Consider the following 19,761-nt stretch of genomic DNA (forward strand, 5'->3'; position numbering starts at 1 on the left):
CGCCCCGAGGGCCTCAGAGGCTGGCAAGGCGGAGCGAGAGTGGATCCCCGAAACGCCGCGGTTCCATACCCCCGAGAGGGGATTGGCCGGAGAAGGGGAGAAGCGGAAGTGAATAACTGGATCGAGGAAAAACTGGGAAGGGAGAGGCTGAGGAACCAATAAAGGCAGCGGTAAATTCCCTTCTGGGTAACTCCCGAGGTTGTTGTGTCCGCTCTGGGACGATTGGGAACGCTTCTTGAAACTCTTCTCGATGCCATAGGTTGAGGTTGGACTTTAAAACTAGCCAGCGCTTGCTGGGAGGCCAGCCCGGTTTTACCCCCGACAGTCAGAGGCTTAAAATTGCTGAAAAGCACATCCAGCGTGGGCTGGAGTACTCTACTTTGGGTGTAAAACAACCAGATGATCGAGAAGGGGCCCCATAATCCGGGTGAAGGAAGGCGATAACCAAATATGGGCAACACTAAAAGTTCCGGAGGAAAGGAACGGTCCCTTCAAAGTATACCTAAAGAGTCCGCTCGGACTCTTGTTGGAGAATTGGGAAAAGAAACCCTATAGAAAAATGGTAAAGAAATGGCAATTAGGTAAAGAAGTCACTCAGTTAAAGGACTATGTGGGAGGGAATGGTCTCACGGACCAGGTGCCTTATGTAGAAGTCTAGTATCATGTGTCTTGGGAAGGGCCAGACCCGCCCACAGGCATTTTTGTAAGTAAAGAGAACAGCAGCGATGAGGAATGCCTTCGAGAGGGGCTAGTGCTGATCAAGGATCAGGGTGAGAGAAGGCAGTAACCAAGATGGGCTGAGGAGAATATAGAGGATTTCTTAAAGGAAACGCAGAAAATCTATGTACAAAAAGAAACAGTGAAAAACGTAAGCAGAAGGGCAGGATCAGGGTAGCAACAATAAGGGAGGTTATGGAACAAAGGGAACACAGCAGGACGCCGCCACTCAGAGATGAGGAAAGTATAGGTGTGGAAATGGCGGGGAAGAAGAGAACTGGTAGAAATCAATCCTGGGAGTCCTTCAGGACTGTCAGAGAGTAGTATGAGTATGCGGAAAATGTTTTCTGTTTGTAGGTAGTTGCCTGTGTATTGGTATGTATATTTGTTGAGGGAAATGGTGCAGAGAGTCTGTGTGTGTGCTCATGTATGTGTATGTGGCATGGGCATCTGTCCTGAGCTGAGGAGAGAAAAGCTATGTGAGCTTGTCCCTTAAGGAGTTAAATGTGAGTCTGTCCCTTTATAGAACTGAATTCCTCCGCAGTAAAAGGGGAATGCGTCAAGTTTTTGGAAATCCATAGCTCTGGCCAGGCTGCGGGTCTTCCAAATTTTTGGCTATGCCATCCCGTCTGTTATTTGCTGTGAATGGAGGGACATGGGATTTGATTGTGCCATGTGTTCAGTGCTGTGAGTAGGTGACCACTTTAATTTGTGTGGAAGGGAATTGAGTAAAAGTGAATTAAATAAAGTGAAGGAGAAATAAGAATGAACTTGTGATGTTGAGATGACTTGAGAGAAAGAATGCCTATGGGGTGGTACACAATTTTGGAAAAATATGGTTAGAGAGGGGACTAAAGGGAAAGAAGTTTTTCCCTGTAATAACACCACACTTACAGGAGCTTAAGTAAAGTTATCCTAACCCCAGAGGAAGAAGCAAGCTGGATTACCCATGGGGCAGTAACAATAAACTAATGTTGCCAGAAGGGATAGAAATAGTAACAATTATGCAAAGGGTATACCAAAGGTCACACTGAGGAACACAAGCCTTGTGTTTTGTGTTGTTTGCTTAATTCGAATTTGGAAACGAGAGCTGAGGATTGGCAACTGTATGTGGATGGAAGGTTGGATGGATGAAGTGTCAGTGATTTAGTTGAGAGTCTGTGGATTGGATTGATGCAAACCCACAATCCAAGGTGACAAGATATTCAGACTTTGTTATCAGTCTTCCCGACACTGGAGGAACAGAGGATGGTTATTGAAATAGGACAGAAAAGGGAAAGGTTGGGAGGATATTCTGGCAGAGCCCATAAATGAACAGGGTGTTTGCAGGGCAACCCCAGGAGGAAGAGAGAAAAAGAAAGATGAAATGCCTTGTTTTTAACTCAAGGTTTGCGGCCCCAAAGAGGGGGAGGCAGGGGAATTCTCGGAAGATTGGGTCGAGGAGGTATCCCATGGAATGGAGGGCTCGGGAAACAGACAGGCACGAAAAGGCCCTGGAGAGACGCAAGCTCTCTGGAAAGGGAGTTAAATCACAATAGGGCAGTTGAGTGTGGATTGTCTCCAATAGGCATGGGAGCGGCTAGATTCATCTTGATGGGAGCTATCGCCCTTTTAATAAAGCATTCCTTTCTCCTGGCTGAGAGGCAGGGAGGAGGAGCTTCTGTGTTCTTGCAGGGCTGTGATGGATTGCATGTGGCAACAGCCTGTTGAGGCATTGGTGTGCGGTTTTCTTTTTAAGAACATATGTTTGTCTGAATGTGCGCATACATGTAAGGTTGAGAAACTGTTTTGAGTTGTGAAAAGAGAGTTGAGAGATTGTGTGAGTCTATTCCTTAGGTTTTGTGTGTGTGTGTTGTGATTTATGTAATTTGAATGCATATGATGGGAAAGTTGAAAGGTTTTTGTCAATCCTTTCCCACTTTTTTTAATTGTTTGAGGTGTATGTGTGTTTCATTATTTGCCCAGTCTCACCCAAACTTCCCCCTTCAGTCTGCCTCTTGCCTGCTTGTTACAGGCTTGAGGATCCAGATGAGGGGACAGAAGGGTGACAGAGGGGAGGGGCAATGCTTTTACAGAAGATCCTTTACTCCCCCATCTTTTTAGGATTCTTCCTTTTGCAGTGCCTTTACACACATCAGGGACAATCTTTTAAGTTTCAGAGATTTCTCTTTCTGCAGCTGCTGCTGTAGGGGGGGGAAATGTGGGCAGTTTCAGAGAAGCAATGACTCAGAGAAGGGGGGGGCACCCCTTTGCTCTCACAGCTCCACTCTGCTCTGCCCCTGCCATTCTAGTTTTTAGAAAAGTGTGTGTTTTTATAAATTTTATATGGATTAAATTTTAATCACTCCTCAACATAGCACATGATGATATAAAAACAGGAAAGGGAGAAAAAAATTTGGACAATATATGGGTTTAGTAGAGCCTCCATGGACTGGTATGATCTATCTGAATTTTTGTTTTTGTTTTTGTTTTGACAATTTTGGTTATGGAAACAGTCCAAACATTAGATGAGCTCTTATGTCAATGCTTTCTTTTTGTGATTGAAAAAGAGAAATGAAGTTGTTAAAATTAGTGGTCTGGCTGTGAAAGTCTTGACCCAATTCTGGGGCTTTTGGAAAAGACTTGTTATTTAAACAATTGGGTTAGGTGGCGAAGAGATGGCTAGCCTACCTACTTAGGGTGGTGTTTTGCTAGGGCAGAAAAATTAGTTTTATCCAAAATAGTTTTTAGATATATCCCAAAACTACACTTACCAATCTAGTCACATGGGACAAACGCTTTAGGGGATTGTGTGTCTAGAATATTTATTTGTCCTGGAATCTTTTTGAAAGCCAAACAGGTGTGTGTGAGAAATATGTGGTATGCCAAAAGGACAACCCAAAGACCAACCAGGTTCAACTCCAGGGGAACCTCCAAAGGGGGGTGGCCCTGGGGTGAACTGTTTCTTAGAATGGGTGAAAGGCTTTCTTTATAGGCTGAAAAGACACTTGGAGGGGCTAGGACCAAAGGCAGCATTAACATGGACACAGGCCTTTTTAGTGACAATACTAAGTCTCTGGATTGCTCCTAAGAAAAGACTAGGAGTCAGTCCATTTGAGATGGGTGACTCTATCTTGGAATTCTTAGTGGAGAAGTAGGAGACATGCATGCCATGGGGAAGAAATTTGTCTGCAAGCATTTGAAACAGTTATCTGCGCAAGTCTTGTCCTTGTCTCCCTATCTACAGGAACACAGAGTCCAACTGTTGGAACAGCAGACGCATCCTTTTAAGTCTGGAAATCGAGTTAAACCAGACGGAGGGGAGTCAGCAACTGAGTTGGGAGAAACCCTAAAGAAGACACTGGTGTTGCCAAATACTGCTGGACACTGAACTGTGCAGAAAAAGAAAAAATGCGCCTGAACTTTTTTGTCTAATACCTTGTAGTTTTGATGACCATACGGGTCCCTGAACCTGGAAAAGAGAGTCACAGGGTTCAAGGGAAGCTTTGAAGATGCACTCAATTTAGAACAATAGGGAATTTATATTTTCATATGAAAAGGTATTAAGATACAATTCTGAAATCCAGCCTACCTGTAGTAAGGAACTATGGTTAATCCACTGGTTTGAATTTGTTAGCCTTATAGGCTGGCGCCTGAGTCACAAGTGGACTGATGAACAACTATTGAAGGAGGGTGAAAAATTTAACACCTTAATAGCTTTAACTCAGAAAATAGCTTGTCAGGCTACATATCTTAATTGCTGGTTGTGTGGGTTGACAACTCTTCATGGTGGACATGCATTTAGAAAAGGCTGATGGGCTCTTAAAGAGGGCAGTGGCAAAATTGGCTCAGGAGGCGAAATTGAGGTGGCCCCAGGCCTTGCCAATTGCTCTCCTGAGAATAAGTATTCAGACATCCGAAAGACTGGGGCTCTCCCCTTTTGAGATAATATAAAGTCTTACGGGGGAAGAGAAAGCTCCAGCTTTAGGTTTGCCAACCTCAAGAAGCCTTTTGTTTTGTTTTGTTTTGTTTTGTTTTGTTTGCTTCCGAAAACAAAGGGGTTGCAAATGGGGTACTAACTCAGAAATTGGGAAATTGAAAACGGCCTGTGGCAAACTTCTCTAAGCAGCTGAAGCACAAGGCTGGCCAGCTTGCTTGTGAGCAGCAGCTAAGTGGCCATTCCATTTACTCTTGCATTTAAAAGGGGTACTTTAAAACCCAGAAGGAATAAGAGGGATGCACCGGGAGGATCATTTGACAGTGAAGTGTGTATAGACAGGGTGGGAGTGCCTAGGGGAGTGCCGGATGAGTTCAGGGCTAGAGGCCAAATTTTGGTGGGATTTGAATCCTTTCTGTTTTGGTGGGTTACGGTCCACGGGGATGTGGATTGGATCAACTACATCTATTGTGGCCAACAGGGGTTCATGAACTGTACCGGAGATGTTGTGAAGGGTATTGCAGAATGGGTGGATGCCACTAGTGGGGTGGCCTGGGAGAGTGGAATGGCATTGGATGTGCTGTTGGCAGAGAAAGGGGGAGTCTGTGTGGTGCTGGGGGGGGAGCTGTTGTGCCTTTATTCCGGGCAGCACAGCCCCCGATGGAACTGTTGCTTGGGCCTTGCAGGGTCTGGCTGCACTGTCTGGGGAGTTGGCTGAGGGTTCGGGGGTAGACACCTCCCTTGCAGGGTTGCTGGATTCTTGGTTTGGTGGATGGAAAGGGGCCCTAGATATAGGACAAGAGGGATTTGGGGGGGGGGTGTTATTCAGTAGTTGGAAACAAGCTCTAATGATGGGGATCCTATCCCCCTTATCAAAAGCATTGTCCAAAGTACAATCAAAAGCATGATGCCTCCAAAATCAATAATGTACCAAAGCTTGGGGAGCCACGATACTCAAGGATATCTAGAGGCAAGAAACGTTTTACAACAATTCGAGTTACAAATTGAACAAACTGATAAAAATTAAAAGGGGGGATTGTGGTATATGGAATAATACAATTTGTAAAAATAATAATACCAATTATTATTGATATTATAAGGCAAAATCATATAGATCTTGGTTGGGGGAGATTTTAAGGTATAAATACTAATATTAGTTAATAGCAAAGTTTAAGCTAGTGAGTAACACAATGATAAATAATTAAACTAACATGAAGACAGAAAGAGACAGTTAACACAGGTAAAGGTTTAAATGTGTAAAAGCCTTGGGCCAATGAGGTGGCTTACAAGTAAGAACTCTTTCAAAAGAAACAAAGGGAAGCAATTGGTCTCTAACTAATTAGCCTAACACTGACCATCAGAGGAGACATATGAACAAAGGCTCCTCCAGGGTGTGCTAAGCAAGGAGATAGAGTAAATGTAACCATATGAGATATTGTCCTATGAGGATTTCACTGTGTGAAAACCTTGGAATGTTTCAAATGCTTCAAAATAGGCTTTTACAAGCATAAGCAAAATAAGATAGAGGGGTCCAGGGAATGAGGCGGTCGGAAGATTGTGCGTCTGAGTGCCCAGCCAATGGGTAAACAGGCCAGAAAGGAGAAGGGGGAGGCTGGACAGGGAAAGGTATAAGAAAGTGTGTATTTGTAATTTTGGGTGTGGCATCTTTCCTTTTGATCGGACTCTGCGTAGCCTGGTCAAGGTGCCCACCGCGCTTTGCAAACCGCTTCAAATAAAGTAAGTTCCTTTTCAGAAATCTCTGGTCCAGTTCTCGTGTTTTTCATATCTAACAGTGATGGGAGCACCATGTTATGTGCATGTGACTCTGCTCTTTTGTGACATACACTGGTTTCCAGTTAGCTTCTGGGTACAATTCAAGGTGCTGGTTAGCATCTTTAAAGCCTTTTGTGGCTTAAGGCCTGGACATCCGAGGGACCACATATCTCCAGTTGCCTCTGCCTGCCCAGTAGGAGTCAAGCAGGATGGGTGCATCCAGGTCCCTAGCAGTGTCGTCTTGCAGGACCCAGAAAGCATGCTCTGTTGTAGCACCTGTCCTCTGAAATGATGCCTCCCCCAGAGATTTATGTAGCTCCCACCCTTACATCGTTCAAAAGATTGTTGAGGACCTGGCTGTTTTCCCAGGTCTTGGGGACAGAGTGATTCTGCAGCCCCCTTCTATTATGGGTGATTTATAACTGGGGTCCTGCTCTTCCAGTCAGTCTTTTTCTTACACACATTATTTTTTGTTTGGAAGTTGCCCAGCATCATGAAAGAATCACACGGCCTTGAAATTGGATGAAATAAATAAACCAAACATGTTGGGCTACCACCATGTGATACACCTAAAACATAAAAAAGAACCAAGGAGAGCCTGTTGTACAAACGCAGCTGCTTGGCTTGTAACAGGGCCGGGTTAAGTGTGTCATGTGAACATAGCCATACCTGGAGACTCAACAGAGAACACCGTAGCTATTTTATCTGGAACAAGAACTGCTCCAGCTTTGTTTCCTTCTTATAAACAACCCACAAACACAGTTGCTCCTACACCAACAGAAGTCCATTCCACGTTCTTGGCAGCAAAAGGAATCTGCTCAACCCAACTTCACTCCTTCACCAAGGGGGCAGTTGAGACTTTTTTCTGAGTAGCAATCACAGGATGGCACCATCCATGCTTGACAAAGTCAAGCTTCTTCAGGAGCATGTTGGGGCAATGCCCAGCTTCTCCTGAGGCCTCAGATGTGCAGAGTTCAACTGCCACTCTTAATAAACTGGCCTGGTCTCTCTCAATTTCCTTCAACCTTCTGCCAGGTCCCTGCTTTGCAAATATGGAATCGACATGGATAAGCAGCTTATCAGCCAGCCTGTCAACCCACCTACCCACCTTTTTTTTTTTAAAACTGAAAACATTAGCTAAATGCCATCCAGACTAGGCTTCCATATCCTTCTCCTGAAAACTAACTTTCTCACCTGAAGGAGAGGGCAGCGCTCACTTGATTTACCTTTGGAATCATAGATTACAACAAAGGGTGAAAACATAACAAATCATAATCAATGCTGTCCAAATGCCTTTCCTACGGAACTGGAACGCGTAGGACTTTCCGATGAATATTAGTTGCCCGGTTGAAAGTTAAACCTGGCTTATTTCTTTTAAACAGCATTTTTTCTAGTTTCAGTACATTAGCACATGTGAATTGTTGCTGGGCCGCTTCAAAGCAAAGGTCAAAACTCCCCAGCCATATAACCCTATTTTCCAAAACTATGCTTTCAAAGGAAGGAACTGCAGACCCAACACATCTAGAGGATCCAGACTGGAGTAAACCTACCAGAGATAAGGTCCGAGACTTTTGCCATTAAGTTTTTGTGGATTAAAGCGTGCAACTGGTATTTTCTCCTCCTCCTCCAATCCTTCAAGTAATATGCTCAAGCAATGCATGATTTCCTTGCTCGTGCCTTACCCTGTTGTGCGAACGCAGATATTGTGGTTTGCCAGCTGTGTTATGCTTTAGCGTGTTCTGTGGACCCATTTAATTGTGATTTATTCCATGCATCATAGTGAAGCAAATCATAGGATTACTTGCCGTGTCAACAGTCAACTTTATCCTGTATACGAGATTCGGCTTGTGGTACACCTCTGTGACTTTTTTAAAAACTGGGCGGCGCGGAGCTACAGAAAGAAAGGTCCCGCCGGAAACATCTTCGTATAAATACAGACGATCGACCTTGTGGACTTTATTTCCCGCCTTGCATTGCTATTCCCGGATATGAAAGACGCAACCATTCCGTTGCCTCTGTGCATTCTGGGACTTGTAGTTTCTGCAAATATGCGTCGAGGTTAAAGGGACCGTTCCTTTGAAATTCGGCAACGACGAACAATTAATACATGAAGAGGAAGTCCCCAGGTCGGAAGAAAGGAAGGATTAAAACAAAAGAAGCCATTCCTAACAAGGGCTCTGGTGTCTTTACCACATTGGCAATTTTACTAATTAGCCCTTGATATCTAGAATAACAAAACAGCAACAGAAATATGCCCCTGTAACACTACAGAATCTTGGAACATCTTAGTTGTATGGTTCATTTGATAACAAATCAAGTTGCAAAATTAATAAAATAAATTATATTTTATTTGAAATAAATTGCACAGAGATAAAAATATTGTTACTTGGGATTTGGAAAACATTGACAGAATATATACTGTTTAATAAAGAAAACTTCAGCAAAAGATCATTACCTTGTCGTGGTGCTGGAGCTTGAGCACCTCAATGATGCCATGAGCTAAACCGTGAAGGGCCACCCAAGACGGGAAGGTCATGACAGAGAGGTCAGACTAAATGCAATCCCTGGGGAAGGTAATGGCAACCCACCCCGGTATTCTTGCCATGAAAACTAAATGGATCAGTACAACCAGAGATATGTCGGTATACCATCAGAAGATGAGACCCCCAGGTCGGAAGATGGTCAAAATGCTACTGGGGAGGAACAGAGGATGAGTTCACCTAGCCCCAGACGTGACGATGCAGCTAGCTCAAAGCCGAAAGGACAGCTAGCGGCCGACGGTGCTGGTGGTGAACGGCGAATCCGATGTTCTAAGGATCAACACACCATTGGAACCTGGAATGTAAGATCTATGAGCCAGGGCAAATTGGATGTGGTCATTGGTGAGATGTCAAGATTAAAGATAGACATTTTGGGCATCGGTGAACTGAAATGGACTGGAATGGGCCACTTCACATCAAATGACCACCAGATCTACTACTGTGGACAAGAGGACCACAGAAGAAATGGAGTAGCCTTCATAATTAATAGTAAAGTGGCTAAAGCAGTGCTCGGATACAATCCAAAAAACGATAGAATGATCTCAATTCGAATTCAGAGCAAGCCATCTAACATCACAGTGATCCAAATATACGCCCCAACCACAGATGCTGAAGAAGCTGAAGTAGAGCAGTTCTATGAGGAACTGCAGCACCTACTGGAAAACACGCCTAAAAGAGATGTTATTTTCATCACGGGAGACTGGAATGCTAAGGTGGGCAGTCAATTGACACCTGGAATTACAGGTAAGCATGGCCTGGGAGAACAAAACAAAGCAGGACATAGGCTGATAGAATTTTGTCAAGACAACTCACTCTGCATAACAAACACTCTCTTCCAACAACCTAAGAGATGGCTTTCTACATGGACTTCACCAGATGGACAACACCAAAATCAGATTGATTACATCCTTTGCAGCCAAAAGTGGCGGACATCTATACAGTCGGTAAAAACAAGACCTGGAGCTGACTGTAGTTCAGATCACGAACTTCTTCTTGTACAATTTAGGATCAGACTAAAGAGATTAGGGAAGACCCACAGACCAGTTAGATATGAGCTCACTAATATTCCTAAGGAATATGCAGTGGAGGTAAAGAATAGATTTAAGGGACTGGACTTAGTAGATAGGGTCCCGGAAGAACTATGGACAGAAGTTTGCAACATTGTTCAGGAGGCGGCAACAAAATACACCCCAAAGAAAGAGAAAACCAAGAAGGCAAAATGGCTGTCTGCTGAGACACTAGAAGTAGCCCAAGAAAGAAGGAAAGCAAAGGCAACAGTGATAGGGGGAGATATGCCCAATTAAATGCAAAATTCCAGAGGTTAGCCAGAAGAGATAAGGAATTATTTTTAAACAAGCAATGCGTGGAAGTGGAAGAAGACAATAGAACAGGAAGGACAAGAGACCTCTTCCAGAAAATTAGAAACATCGGAGGTAAATTCCAGGCAAAAATGGGTATGATCAAAAACAAAGATGGCAAGGACCTAACAGAAGAAGAAGAGATCAAGAAAAGGTGGCAAGAATATATGGAAGACCTGTATAGGAAGGATAACAATATCAGGGATAGCTTTGACGGTGTGGTCAGTGAGCTAGAGCCAGACATCCTGAAGAGTGAAGTTGAATGGGCCTTAAGAAGCATTGCTAATAACAAGGCAGCAGGAGACGACGGCATCCCAGCTGAACTGTTCAAAATCTTGCAAGATGATGCTGTCAAGGTAATGCATGCTATATGCCAGCAAATTTGGAAAACACAAGAATGGCTATCAGACTGGAAAAAATCATATCCCCATACCAAAAAAGGGGAACACTAAAGAATCTTCAAACTATCGAACGGTGGCACTCATTTCACATGCCAGTAAGGTAATGCTCAAGATCCTGCAAGGTAGACTTCAGCAATTCATGGAGCGAGAATTGCCAGATGTACAAGCTGGGTTTAGAAAAGGCACAGGAACTAGGGCCCAAATTGCTAATATCCGATGGATAATGGAAAAAGCCAGGGAGTTTCAGAAAAACATCTATTTCTGTTTTATCGACTATTCTAAAGCCTTTGACTGTGTGGACCATAACAAATGGTGGCAAGTTCTTAGTGGTATGGGGATACCAAGTCATCTTGTCTGCCTCCTGAAGAATCTGTATAACGACCAAGTAGCAACAGTAAGAACAGACCACGGAACAACGGACTGGTTTAAGATTGGGAAAGGAGTACAGCAGGGCTGTATACTCTCGCCCTACCTATTCAACTTGTACGCAGAACACATCATGCAACATGCTGGGCTTGAGGAATCCAAAGCTGGAGTTAAAATTGCTGGAAAAAACATTAACAATCTCAGATATGCAGATATACCACTTTGATGGCTGAAAGCGAAGAGGAACTGAGGAGCCTTATGATCAAGGTGAAAGAAGAAAGTGCAAAAGCTGGCTTGCAGCTAAACCTCAAAAAAACCAAGATTATGGCAACCAGCTTGATTGATAGTGGCAAATAGAGGGAGAAAATGTAGAAGCAGTGAAAGACTTTGTATTTCCAGGTGCAAAGATTACTGCAGATGCTGACTGCAGTCAGGAAATCAGAAGACGCTTAATCCTTGGGAGAAGACCAATGACAAATCTCGATAAAATAGTTAAGAGCAGAGACATCACACTGACAACAAAGGCCCGCATAGTTAAAGCAATGGTGTTCCCTGTAGTAACATATGGCTGCGAGAGCTGGACCATAAGGCAGGCTAAGAGAAGGAAGATAGATGCTTTGGAACTGTGGTGTTGGAGGAAAATTCTGAGAGTGCCTTGGACTGCAAGAAGATCAAACCAGTCCATCCTCCAGGAAATAAAGCCAGACTGCTCACTTGAGGGAATGATATTAAAGGCAAAACTGAAATACTTTGGCCACATAATGAGAAGACAGGACACCCTGGAGAAGATGCTGATGCTAGGGAGAGTGGAAGGCAAAAGGAAGAGGGGCCGACCAAGGGCAAGATGGATGGATGATATTCTAGAGGTGACGGACTCGTCCCTGGGGGAGCTGGGGGTGTGGACGACCAACAGGAAGCTCTGGCGTGGGCTGGTCCATGAAGTCACGAAGAGTCGGAAGCGACTAAATGAATAAACAACAAATAAAGAAAAAGGAAAGAGGAAAGAGGTGTGTTTAGACATGGGAGGCGACATATATATGCACTCCTTTGGCTATATCTGGTGGCAGTAGTTCTCTTTTTATTGTCCAGAGCAGCGTTTCTCAACCTTGGTAACTTGAAGACGTGTGGACTTCAACTCCCAGAATTCCCCAGCCAGCCTTCCCCTTGCTGTCTAGGGAGTTGAAGTCCATATGCCTTCAAGTTGCCAAGGTTGACAAACACTGGTCCATGGTATTAACTGGAAAAGGTATCTGTTGATTTCAGACTTTGGCTGTGTTCTCATGACACACAGAACCACAGACATGATTAAGCCTTCTGTATTGTATGAGGCCAGAGAACTGAGTTGATGGTAAGCAGAGCGTGCAGACACTGCTGTTTTAATTTTACATAGGTTAAATCTAAGCCAGTTAGGGCTTTAGAAAAATTCTTCGAATTTATTTATTTATCATTCACTCATTCATTCATTCATTCATTCATTCAATTTATATAGCTGCCCATTTCACATTCGTGATCTGGGTGGCTTACAATTAAAACATAATACCAACAAATCCAACAAATAAAGCAACCATACGAACAATATAAAACATTACAATACAGTCAGCGGGAGAGCAGAGTCATTCAATGTCATGCACTGCCTACCGCAGAGTAAAACACAGACGCTGATTCCAAGGACAGCAGGTTCCGGTTTATTTCGTAGGTAGTGTCAGTTGCGAAAAAAGCTGAGAGTGAGAGGAGCGCGCCGGTGCGGGGTTTAAATACCCCGCGCCGGTCAGCGCCCCTCACCCTGGGTTACGTCATCCCCCCTTTGTCCTGCATGCTGTCTTGCCGGTAGGTGAAGGGTTGCGAGGCCCCAGCTGGTGCCCCGGGATCGCCCATCATCGGTTTCCTCATTCAGCCGGTGATTGCTGTCAGCTGGGCGATCTCCGTTGCGCTTGTGCTAACAGCTTGGGTGTGCCTCGCGACCCGCTTAGCCTTTGTCTTTTCTTCTTTCTCCTTTGTGTTCTGATGGCTGCTTCCTCCGGCTGAAGTCTGTGGTTGTTGTTGTGCGTGCTATGCTTATCTTGAGCCCCTTCCTCTGCTTCCTCGTTATTGTCACGTGTGCCGTTGTGCTGATGTCTTCAGCTCAACGGCACTCATGACATTCAAGAACAGTATGGCCATTTTATGGGCGCCACACCACTCTCTGATCCCCAGGCCAGATGGCACAGCCAGGTCTTCAGGCTCTTCTGGAAGGCCATCAAGGTCTCATGGTCAGTGCCTGCCATGTAAATCCCATCAAACCAGCCTAGGTTTAATTTTTCAGGCCCTGCCTTAGTAGATCAAACCCTTGAAGACTCAGGTGCTTACCGCTGCTGTTTCTACTTCCAACTCCCTCAAAGGCAATTTGAAGATAAATCATTATTGTGTTTGCTGACGGTGATGTTGCAAAGCCAAGAACAAGAAGCAACAAATATTGCCCAGTCCCCAGTATAACAATAACTACTACTACAACAAATCTTACTCCAACTCCGTGAGAGAAAAAAAAAATTGTTGCACAAGTGCACACATGCACATCTGTGTTCTTACTTCCAATTGTGTTTGTTCCTCTGATCTGTGCAAAAAGATCTGAGCGGATACTATTAGAGGGAGCTACAAACCTATCCAACCGGTGTGGTATACAGTAGTGTTACACACCCAGTTTTAAATCCATGCTCAGGCCGTCACTCTCTCTCAGCTCAACTTGCCTTACACGATTGCTAGTGTGGGAATAAAAGGAAGAGAGATCTTGAGTGAACACATAACAATAACTCAATGGTAACTGTCATCTGGGCAGAAAGAAGAGCATTTAAATCACATCGTGGGTCTGAAATATGGGCAAGGAGAGTGGGTGAAGGTTCTCCTCTGTCCTTCTCACATAGTGTAATGGGAGGTTTGTACTTTCAGACTTGCAAGATTCTGTTAATGTAGCTTTACAAATTAGTAGAATTAGCTCATCTGGTCATGTTTCCTGTCTGGTCTACCTAATAAGGCTAGCATCAATCTTGCAAGAATAAAAATACAATTCTCCACCTGTCTCCTTTACAGCCAGAGAAACTAGGGAGGACCCTTTCTGAGCTTCTTGCCCTGTCCACTATCCAGCTGTGGGCTATGCTGTCTCTTATCTGACCATTCCCTTGGCGGCGTCTCTTTGCCCCATCTCCCAAGGTCTTTCCCACATACCATTACACATAGGGCTTGCAAACTTGATTTGGAACATGGGAGACCCAGCATGGTTCAATGGTTAAGGTATTGGACTAGCAACTAGGAAGACCCAGGTTCAAGTCCACCTTCAACCATGGAAGCTCACTGGATGACTTGGAGCCAATTACTATCTTGTCACCGGGTTGTTGTGCAGAAAAATTGCAGGGAGTGCTATGTATTGAGCTCCTGAAGAAAAGGGGAGTGATAAATCAAACTAACCAACAAGCCACCTTTCCCCTTGGAAGACCTGCTAGAGCTGCTGAAGCCCAGGAGGCAGAGTGAAGCAAGACTTCCTGCAAATGAGGAAAAGCTTCATGGAGCTAGAGCATTATGAGAACAAGACTAAATGTACTGCAGTTTCAAACACAGCACAACTCTGAAAACTGTGTGTTGTGGAATCACAGAATTCCACAGCTCAGCGGGTTTCAAAGTGGCACGGAATCTGCGTATCTGGATTGCCCACAATAATTCCCAAGTAAAAAGACACAGACTGTAGGAACCCAGCAGGAGACACAATAATCATCATGGCACGATATGACTAGCGCAAATTGCCTCATTTGGGCAATAGCATGGTCTGCATGATATTTATTTGTTTGTCATATTTTTATTACCGCCCATCTCCCCCACTCGGGGGACCCTGGGTGGTTCACAATAAAACAGTATAAATACAATAAAATCAGAATAATATCAATAATTATACATATAAAATATAACTTCCATGCTGCAAGCTTCATGGACTTCTCAATCTCAGTTTTGCATTTGGGTGTGCAGCATGCCTGCCTCCCGGTTTTTATAATAAAAAAGATCTTCTGCACCATTTAACATTCAAATTATTGGGAAAGATTGCTTTTGATTTCCAGAGCCCCCAAGAAACATTGCAGTGAAATTTGTGTGGGTTGGGGCATGAAGTTCTTCCATTTATGGTCATTATTATGTGTCTGATGAGAAGAAGCAAGTCTAATCTTGTCTCCTGCAGCCTCTGTGGCTTCCCTCGCTCCTGTTAAAACCCAAGGCAGCCAGCAACAGGGAATTCTTCCCATGGAGTGTCTTCAAATCCGGACCTGCAAACTGCCGTGAGTGGTATGGAAATGTTTAGTAGCAAAGAAGAAAGAAGCCAACGGCAGGAGCTTCTGGTCCCTCACAAAGGGAAGGTGAGTTCAGACAGGAATGCTAAAATCTGCTGAGAAGGAGGCAAAAAACCCAGAAACTTCTTTTACAGGGGAAGAAAATTAGATGGGAAATTGGAAGAGAGATGTCAGGAAGACCCAAACTTGATTCCAGCTGGATTGCCCATTGGATTGGGGTAGGTGTTGTGCCAGCTGTTGTGTAAATGAGGACCTGGGACTCCTTCAGATCTGAGATTCTTTGAAGACTCCAAAGCAGAGGAGTGTCTTATTTATTCCCATTTTGTTGTGCAGATTGATGGAGTGGGTCTTCGTTCGTCAGAACTGAAGTCTTAGTCCAGTATAATGCCCCATAGGGAGGTGGCCCTGGTTTACCCAGCAGACTAAGCCATGTTTTTAGGTTTGGTTTAGTGTGTTAGGTGAGCTCAGCCACTGTAGCTTATAAGCCATCATTTAGAGTAGTGTTTTTCAACCTTGGCAACTCTAAGAAGGGGGGACTTCAACCCATCTTAAAGTTGCCAAGGTTGAGAGACACTGGTTTAGAGCTTGCCCTAAAGAATAATATAATTAGCTTATTTTTGGCAATGTGTGAACTCAGCCACTATGAACCCTTACTAGGATTGAATAAATTGTGGTTAATTCAGTCATCCATGGTTAAACAGGCATGGTTTGGTGCAATTTGTGAAGCCAGGCATTTGGGAGTCCTGGGCAATTACAAGAGCAGCTGGTTAGCACAGAAAGCCCAAAATTCAGAAGAGGAGGCTCAGCATACTTTTGTGTCAGTAACATATGTATTGGAAAGGTATCAAATGCATGACTACAGTGCCTTAGGGTCAGAGTCTCCCCTTTACAGTCTGACAGACTGGAAACAGTTCATCCTAGGAACAAGAATCTCTCAGATTAATAGCAAGGTGCCTATAGTTACCTTTAAAGCCTTTCATGGCTTGGGACCTGGCTACTTACAGGACTGTCTGTCCCCCAGTTGTTTCTACTCATTCCACCTGATCCAGAAGGAGGGGTATGATCCAGGAGCCATGGGCTGAGTGTCAGCTGGCAGGGCCCAGGAGGATAGCCTTTCCTGCCATGGCACCTGACCAGAGGATCATCATTCCACCTGATACTAGGTTAGCAAGGACCCTGCTGGCCTAAAGAACTGGTCTTGTGCCCGGGCCTGGGGCCCCAGGTGTGTGATAGAACCCGTCTCTTGGCTTTGCTAATAGTTATGTATGAAGCTCAGCTGTTATGTTTTTTTTATTTTATTTTATATTAGGTATGTTATTGTTTTTAACTATTTTGTTGTAAGTCACCCAGAGTCACTTATGTGAGATGGGCCGCTAGATAAATCAATCAATCGAGTAAATAAATAAATAAATATTATCAGGAGGAAGGTATAAAACTTCCAGCAAGTACTCTACACCTATATATAGGCAATCTAAGGGGGTAAAACTCTTGTTCATTTTCTCCCACTTTTTTGATGGGCGGAGGGAGAAAAGCTGTAGCTGTTTTGACTTTTTGTTACTTCCCCTGCAGACACCCCTGCTCTGACATGATTCAAGGCCATTTTCTTATACCTGTAAACTACTTCAAACTTCTCAAAAGAGTATTTACATATATATAACTCCTCCTCTGGTGGCAGGAGACGGGTGGTGACAAATGTGAATGAATGAATGAATGAATGTAATCTAGCTGCTGCCCAGAGAACTGCCACACTTGTCTGAAACAAGCTGAGAAGTAAAGGTAAAGGAGATTGATGTTTTTTTGTGTTAACAACAAACAAATCCAGAGTGTGCTTTAAACCTGCAGTAATGTGCACATCGGAACAGGACAAATTCCCGAAGTGCCTATCTTGAATAGGCTTTCAAGATTTGCAGTGCTTATGATGGCTTACTTACTTAGATCAGGGACAATCCCTCCCGATACTTGGAGCATGTCTCACGCAGGGATTGGCCGTGGAACAAGCTGTCTGGGGATGATGGACACTGAAGCCAAAAACACTAACAACCTTTGATGAAAGTAACATACTGAGCGGTCGCCAATCCATCTTCCAGAGATCAGTGTGGCTCTCAGCTACCAAAAAGTTGTTCCTCCCCAATTTATGGTTTAGTATGTACAAAAAAAGCTATTGTGGTTTATTCCAGATACCATAATTTAGCCCAATGTGTGGCCCCAGTTTATGAGCTAGTTATCTGCAAAATGAAACAATTCATCAGTTGATTAAAAATCTTCCTCATATGCCTAATGAAGTAAGATTTCAAGTGGTCACAGAGGAAGCATACCAAAATCAATTGCATTTGCTCCTGAGTAGACAAAGATAGGATTACACCGCCAAAGTCAAGGGACTGCCTACATCTATCTCTTCCATCTCTCCTTTTCCATTCAATTCCCAATTAGGGATCTTCTCATATTAGACGTTTTAGAAGAAAGGAGAAAAAAATAGGTGTAGAAAGCTACATTTTGCTATTGATTTGCCTTATGATTTATATGTCAAAATTAACCTGCAAGCTCTAAAAGGAAGCATTTAAAACATGGGTCTAGTTTTGAATCTGTACAGAATTAAACATTTGTGTTTGTGTGCTGTATTGGGCAGCTGGAGAAATTTGCAGATTGGCTTACCCAGACGCAAAGGCTGAGCAGGATAAAGCATCTTGTTCCTCAGGGAGGGTGCTCCCAGTTGCTGTATGAGCAAACGTCTTTATTTTTCAGTCTACCATGTAATCTTACATAACCTCATTTAATGTTTAGGTGGTTTTCTATAGTGAGGCTTAGTAACGGTAAGGAATTGAGCTCAACCACATGGACAAAGCCATGTAATTTTCTTGGCAGCAGTACAGAAGCAGTTCTCTGTCCCTTTGTCCAGGACACTTGTCTTTCTAATCAAGCCTACCACTCTGGAATGTCCAGGTGGTCTCCCATCCACCAACCTCAATCTTGCTTAGCTTTTTTTTCCCAAGGCTGGCCGAGGTTGTTCAATGCTGCCTTTGAACACTGCAGCCGTTAAGGTTTAAAAAGAAAGAAAAAATAAACAGGAAGGAATATTAAAGAGGATATGGTCTACCTGGGAGGAGAAAATTACCGTCCTTCATCACAAAGGTCCATACTGAGCCTGCATAACTTTCATAAACACCAAGGCCGTGCCAGCCTTTGAACAACATGACAGGGACCTCCTACAAGGATTCCCTAAACGGGCAGGGAATGAACATTAAATTCAGTTATTAACAATTCAGTCAATATGAATTTAATTAATATTAACTGCTCATTAATATTAATACTATTGCTCCGTTACATTTAATTAGGTAACTCTGTAACTACTGTAAGAGCTTTCCCCCAATATCCAACCCATTTTCTTTCTCTCATATGCACAGAGCTCATTTATAAAGGGTGGGGCAGCACTATAGGTAGTCCTCACTTAACAACCATTTGTTTAGTGATGGTTCAGACTTAGGACAGACTTATGATTGGTCCTCACAATTAGAACCGCCGCAGCATCCCCAGTCACATGATCATGATTTGGGCACTTGGCAACCAGTTTCCATTTATGACCATCACAGCGTCCCATGCTCACCATTTTTTACCTTCCCAGCCAGCTTCCAGCAAGCAAAATCAATGGGGAACTATGCGATTTGCTTAACGATACATGGTTCACTTAACACCCAGTGATTCACTTAACAACCGCCACAAAAATGGTCATAAAATCAGGTTGGATTCACTTAACAACTACTTTGTTTAACCACCAAAATTCTGGTCCCAATTGTGGTGGTCAAGTGAGGACTACCTGTATGGGGACTTAATGCTGATGTACAGTAGACTCTGGATGAAGGAAAGTGGGGTCTTATCTGACATCCTGATGGGCCACAAGTTGTATCCCTATGGCCTACCTTCTGCAAGAGCATCATTTAGGTGAGTGTCTTACCTTGTTTTGCCCTCCATGGTCCAGCATTTCCATGTTTCTCAGAACCACAGATTTTTTAATCAGTAGGGAATGGGTTATCAAAGGTTTGGGGTTTTGCAGTAGAGCAGTGTTTTTCAAACTTGGCAACTTTAAGATGGGTGGACTTCAACTTGAGTTGAAGTCCACCCATCTTAAACACTGCTCTAGACTGTTCAGATCCAGGAGCCATCGTCTACTCTGTGAAGAGTTATTCCAACAGAATACTTCAGCAAGCATATTGCACCAGATATATTTAAGGAAACCAGGGAAGTATGACAGCGTATTGACCTTCTATTGCTTTGAAAATTTCAAGCAGCTTTTCAATAATCCACAGTAAATCTGGCAGACAGCCATCCCAGTAGGTAACAGTTACATTTTATTTTATATACATCCCACCTTCCTCCCAAGAGAGCATACAG

At 43.7% G+C, this 19,761-nt stretch overlaps 1 protein-coding gene across 1 annotated transcript in view; it reads left to right on the forward strand.

Moving 5' to 3' along the window:
• Positions 1-19,761, forward strand: part of ZCCHC17 (zinc finger CCHC-type containing 17) — a 118,839-nt gene that overhangs the window by 35,205 nt on the left and 63,873 nt on the right. The gene's annotated exons all lie outside the window — the stretch shown is intronic.

The sequence above is a fragment of the Candoia aspera genome, chromosome 10, assembly GCF_035149785.1.
Source record: "Candoia aspera isolate rCanAsp1 chromosome 10, rCanAsp1.hap2, whole genome shotgun sequence".
Taxonomy (NCBI): Eukaryota; Metazoa; Chordata; class Lepidosauria; order Squamata; family Boidae; genus Candoia; species Candoia aspera.